Source organism: Anastrepha obliqua, chromosome 4 (genome assembly GCF_027943255.1).
Source record: "Anastrepha obliqua isolate idAnaObli1 chromosome 4, idAnaObli1_1.0, whole genome shotgun sequence".
Lineage (NCBI taxonomy): Eukaryota > Metazoa > Arthropoda > Insecta > Diptera > Tephritidae > Anastrepha > Anastrepha obliqua.
Window position 1 is genome coordinate 37,862,859 of NC_072895.1, and position 6,308 is coordinate 37,869,166.

Here is a 6,308-nt window from a genome sequence, read left to right on the forward strand (position 1 = left end):
AAGGCCACGAGCAGACATATTCAGAATTACGTAATAACTGCCGACTGACCTTTGGGAGACCTTCCTGGAAGACGAGGTAGCCGTACAACGATAGATGTAGAAGCTGGAAAGAGTATTTCACTATCTGTGTGAGTGTCCAAATCTGGGAGGTTTACGACGTAGAATGATGGGAGAATTCTCGATGATTTACTTGAAAAAAAATTGCAGAAAAGAAAATAAACGACATAGGCAGATAAAAATAATAATAAAAAGAAATGGTTCTACAAGTGGCGTATCCAAATGGCACCTTTTAATTACGTTTTAATTAATTATATAAAATTATACATGCTTTACTCGCGGAGTTAAGATATGGGCCTTCGGCACCATTCACAATTATTTTTGAAACAAAAACTTCTTTCTTGCTAATCCGTTTTATCACCAATTACAATAAAGTCCATAGCTAACTGCTCTAACATTTTTTTGGGTATCAATTTTTTTTTGCGCAACTAAGTATCTATCCAAGCTCATTTTGGAGACGTTCGACTGTAGATCCATACACAAATGGGTCAAATGGGTTTTAGTGGTGTTTCTGCGGTATAGTCGGTTTACGTGAGACGATAACAAGCCCGCGTGGAGCCATATGCCACGCTAGAAAGAGAAAGAGCTTTAGTGGGGTTACTACGATTCATTTGGTTTTAGAGTCCAATAAAGTAAGCATCGCCTGTTTACCAAGAGGTGCCGCTGGCATCGGCATCGAACGTCTGTGTTGTAACTATATAAAAGGTTACCCGAAATTTGGATCTCCCTGAGTTTGGGACTCGCCATGTAAACCAACTTTCCCGTAAAAATAAAAACAAAGCGGCGGATGACAACCCAAAAAAGCCGATTCGACCAAATACAGCTTCTATGAGCGCCTGGAACTCACCTACGAGCGCTTATAACCATTTTTCCAAAACCTTCCATAGAGTTCCTCAAAAAACTTTGATCGAAAACTTAGTCTGAAGGGGGTTTCTTAGCCATTTCCGGTGTCTCTCAAGGTACCATTTTTTCAATGCCATCTTATTCAATGTTTTTTTCTTTTGTTGACCACCTACTTTATGCGGATGACCTTAAAATATTATCGGTAATCAAAGTACATCCTATACCCTTTTGCTGCAATTTAGATTTTAATTTTAGTGTTCGAAATCGTCCTCCTTAAACTATTAATACATTTTTTAGTACAGGGATGCACATTCAGAAGCTTAGTTGGTTCCCATTGGTACACACACAATCTGATCGCCAGCCGATTTCTGCACAATCATTTCACATCTATTCACACACTCGTCCAATCAGTCATTGTTCAGATATCAACGAAGAGACATTGTGTTGATTTTTTTCGTATATCACCAACACAATCTCAGTTTTTTTATAAACACACTCCGGGTGACGTCAGTCCATCAGCTGTTTCTCTCAAATTCGCTCAGAGCCGAATATTGGTCTAATAATCTTTTCACCATGAAGGAATGCGAAAGCATGCAAGCGCGATGCAAGAATCCGACGGGGAACTTCTACGTTTGCTGGGAGAGAGAATAAAAGGGCTTATCAGCATGATGGAGGTACAGAGGCATATCAATGAGAGATAGCTTCAGAGAACACTGGCCATGCGAACAGAGCAACACTACCCGCTGTGTACACCAATGAAAGCATACAAACCAAATTAGCTGAGAACGACCTCAAAAAGAGGCGAAAGAGAGCACGCATGGCTCTCGATAATGGACGTCATGCAATTCGCCACAGCAATCCTTTAGAATAGCCAAAAGGATCAATAGACGTGAAACCCAGGCAGCAACAACGGCGACCTAACCAATCAAAAGACGAGGAGGAGGTTGCTGTAGGGGAACAAAGAGTGGCGACTACATGCATGAATGCACATATAAAAGTTGTAAGGTCAAAAGTAAGAAAAGCCAACGCCAGATACCTTAATCTTGAAGAAAGTCAGTGAATATTCATATGCGGAAATATTGAAAAATACTAACTAATCTGAGTTAAAGAAGCGTAAGGAATATCAGAGATATGCAAAGGACGAAATCTTATATTAATTGAAACGGCTACTGAAAAACCCAAGGAAGCAATAGAAATTTTTTCGCACTTTGGTTAACTCCGTAGCTCAAGAAACTGCCATTGAAATTAGTACATCAATGAAGTCACTTCTAAGGGGAAATTCGTTAGAGAAAGTTCCTATTTCGGCAATTCGCTAAATGCGCACAATATACGGTGTAACGCATTCACGGACAATTAGTATGTCATCAGTTTTCGCACAAAAACTTTCCTACTTTCCCTATTTCTAAAAAACAGTAATAGCGCAGACACGCGGTAATAGCGAAGTCCTCAAATTTAGTAAAGTCCTCAACCATCTGTGCGATCTTTCTGCCAGAAAATTTTGAAACACAGATGGCACTCCAAGCAGTAAGAAGGCGTTGTTCTTAAGCAACACCAGGTGAGCATTTCCACCACTTAGGACTGGTAGCAGGCTACCCTGTCAGAAATCAAATAGATTAACGAAACCAACTCAAGACAAGTCTTGCCGAGGAATGAACAAGGAAAAAAATAAGAAAAAGGACAACATGTTTAAACTGGACATCCGCGTATGTGGTGCAACCAACATGTCCAGCTCTCTTGATCCAAATTATGCGATAGCTCGGACTTCGTTAGAAACCCGAGTAATGAATCAGGGTAAATTCCAACGGTAAATGCGTACTCGAGGCAAGTTACTTATTGCCTTGAAAACCTCAGGACCTGACGGTGTTGAATATTGAGCTGAAAGCGGTGTCACAAGATCCGTCCATGCAGATAAAGTCCTGTCAAGCAACCAGTTCGGCTTTAAAAAAAGAGATACGATTCCGGTCGTAAAAGCAATTGCCGAAAAGGCGATTCTTAGGTGGCAGTGATGAATACTGTCTGGTGTTCACGTCAGGTGTTAAAAATGCATTCAACAGAGCTAGTCGGATGGAAATATTCCACGCTCCCCCATGCCGCAAGTGCTTAGCTGTGTGCTGCATAAAATCTCTAGCTATCTGCCCAATGGAATGCTGGGCTACGATAGTGGATGGATATTTCAATTATTGTGAACACAAAGATGCTCGCGGAAGTGGAAAACATTGCGGAACATGCTATAGAAGTGGCTCAGGAATGGCTGGCGTGAAAAGTCTAAGGATGGCTGCCCATAAGACGGAAGCCGTACACAACAGCAACCGTAAATGGGTCGAGCTTAGATTTGGTGATACGACGACAGCGACATAATACAGATAAAGATAAAAATTCTGTGGAAAGTTTTTGGACTATTGCACGTTAGTTGAGTGGAGTAGAGTATCGTAAGCGATGAAAGAATAAGCTGTATGAGCTTTACAACGACAGCGACATAATACAGCGAATAAAGATCCAGCGTCTTCGTTTGCTGGGTCATGTCGTCCGAATGGACACAAACGCTCTGAAAGTATTCCGGTTAGCACGAGGAAGAAACGAATAGTGTTATTTGTTAAACTCGGAAAAATTAAGCGTTAAATTCAACAACCAGAATAGATCAGACATATCGCATTGCATAATCTTTAAACAAAGCTTGGTTGAGAGAAGCGCGGAAATCAAACTCCCAGAGCAAGTGTGATTTTTCTTTTTCAAGTGTACGACTCAGTCGCGTACGAAATGTAGGCAAATCCTGAAAAATCCCGAAAGCCAAGCAATGTGTTATAAAAAATTAATAAAAACTAACCTTTGAATATACTTACACACTTTGATTCTTTTAACTTTGTTATATAATATATTTACATATATACATAAAACAACGTCTCTGAAACACGACTTGGATGTTGATGGTAATTTGTTGGAGGTGCTTGCTAAAAATACCTGAATTCAAAATTCGGAACTAAAAAGAATCATCTGCAAAATAAATATTATTATGAGTTTTTATTGCAGAACTAAGCGCTATTAGCGACCCATTCAGGTGTTTTCCTTGTTCACTCCGTGTGGGAGCAGAGAGCCTCGACAAGGGTCTTCCATCGCACACGGTTCTGGGCTGTTGTTCTTGTGCCGTCCTATGTGATCGACCTTCTCTAAGTATTCTTTGGCCGACCGGGATCTCTGCTCCCTTGCGGGTTCCAGTCCAGTGCCAATCTCGTGATACTATCTGGTGGTTCTCTAAGTGCGTGACCTATCCATAACCACTTTCTGCGTTTGATTTGCCATTTCTCATTCGAGCGCGTTGTTGCTGACGGCGTTCGGCCAGAATATTCTACAGATGACATCTTCATCTGCTCTACCGTTTGCCGTGATATTGCTGTCGAGGTAGCAGAAGCTTTCCATCGGGCCACCATCATATGTATTGCTTTATTATAAAGGGTGAATCGTCTTTCAAACGAACAACGCTTGCAAATCATTGAATTTTATTATAAAAATGCGTGTTCTGTTAAGAAAGTTTTAAGTCGAAAAATTGTGTTCAGCGAAGAAGCTCATTTTTGGATCAATGGGTATGTAAATAAGCAGAATTGTCGCTTTTGGAGTGAAGATCAGCCAGAAGAATTTCAAGAACTACCAATGTATCCAGAAAAGGTCACAGTTTGGTGCGGTTTATCGGCTGGAGGTATCATTGGACCGTACTTCTTCAAAGATACTGCAAATCGTAACGTAACTGTGAATGGTGAGCACTACCGTGAAATGATATCCCACTTTTTTTTGCCCAAAATGCAAGAGCTTCACTTGCATGACATGTGGTTTCAGCAAGACGGTGCCACATGCCACACACACATAACAATGGACTTGTTGAGAGGCGAGTTCGAGATTGAGCCACTAATGAAAAGCTGAAACGTCTGGCACACATCAATTAGCCTGCTGCCGTTGTTGTTGCGTGCCATGCACGCCCATACTTTAGACCAAAGTTATTGTTACCTATTTTCGCGTTGAAGTCACGCATCAGGAAGGTTATGCTATTTCTGCGGCATCCAGTGTAGGCATCCATAGACCGAGCTTATTCTTGTGATGAGCCTTATCTTCGAAGCCACCGCACTGGTGTTGCATTTGGAACAGTATTCAACTAAATATATTGTAGCTTAGCGCAGGTTTCGACTTTCCTCCTTGTCGTAGTGGTATTGGAACTCTGGAGAACAACAAGCTTCATTAAGCATAAGAGTTTTTTTGAAATATTAGTTTGGGGGAAAAAAAATCCATTATTTTTACGCAAATGGTTTAAAACTGTTTTATGGTCGATTTTTAGCTCCTGGGTGGTGCTACGACCACTAACATGCCGATAAAATTCGATTATTTCTGTGAGTTTATCGACATTATCGATATTTTCTTTAGCATCATAAACACCTGAACGGAATTAACGAAACCGAAATTGCTCGTAATTAGCTGTTACAGTATCGGCACCATACACACACTTTCAGCGGCCTATCTTGCATTTTCGCCATTATCAAAGCAAAACTGTAAAATGTATCAAATTTTCTCCTTGTTGACTTCCATTGTTACCACCCTGTTATCGTGTAGCTCTCAACTGAATGAAACAAACAAAAAATGGGAAAGGAAATGTGAAATGCTACCTTGACAAGGAGGATAAACTTTAAATATTTTGATCGATAGTTGACGAGATATCGATCACTACAGCCATCTACCGAGAAAATAATGGATTTCTTTTTCCCCAAATGTATTTTAGCGCCTACTTCGACTTTCCTCCTTGTCGTATTGGTATTGGAACTTTGGAAAGCACAACTAGCTTCATTAAACATAAACGAGTTTTTGAAATATAATGTCACCTTTAAATCGCCATATTCTATAATATGATCCGATTCATTGTATACTCGTATGCCCCTAAAGACATCTAGCGGAAAATGGTCAGAACTTCCCACTTTTTGGGCATGAGTAGTGCTAGTTTGATCAAATTATTGTTTTCCTACACTTGACTGCTTGAATGAAATTCCTAATTTTTAATGAAATTTCTCGAAAAGATATTATTTCCACAGGTGACATGCCCATTTCAGTATTTAAAAAGTTGAATTATAGATCCTAAATACAAAACAAAAGATTTCAATAAAGCGACAAACTTGTTATGATGCGTAAGTTTTCTTAAATGTGCACCAAAGTTATACGAGTGTCATATCAGTAGAGATAGAGAGAAAAATACAGTATAAGAGAGTTTACAAGTAAATAACTAAAAGCGAGCTTACTTTAAATGCAAAAATATTCGACATATTAATTAATTTTTATTTAAATGTTTAAAAGCTCGAGCGCTTACGCTATGCCTATGCATGTATGGGTATGCGTAATTATCTCTTATCCAAAACTACGGTATTGCATGATAGTCG

At 39.8% G+C, this 6,308-nt stretch overlaps 1 protein-coding gene across 1 annotated transcript in view; it reads right to left on the reverse strand.

Annotated features, from left to right (window-relative positions):
* The window catches only part of LOC129244625 (ejaculatory bulb-specific protein 3), a 60,352-nt gene that overhangs the window by 20,409 nt on the left and 33,635 nt on the right, over positions 1-6,308 (reverse strand). The gene's annotated exons all lie outside the window — the stretch shown is intronic.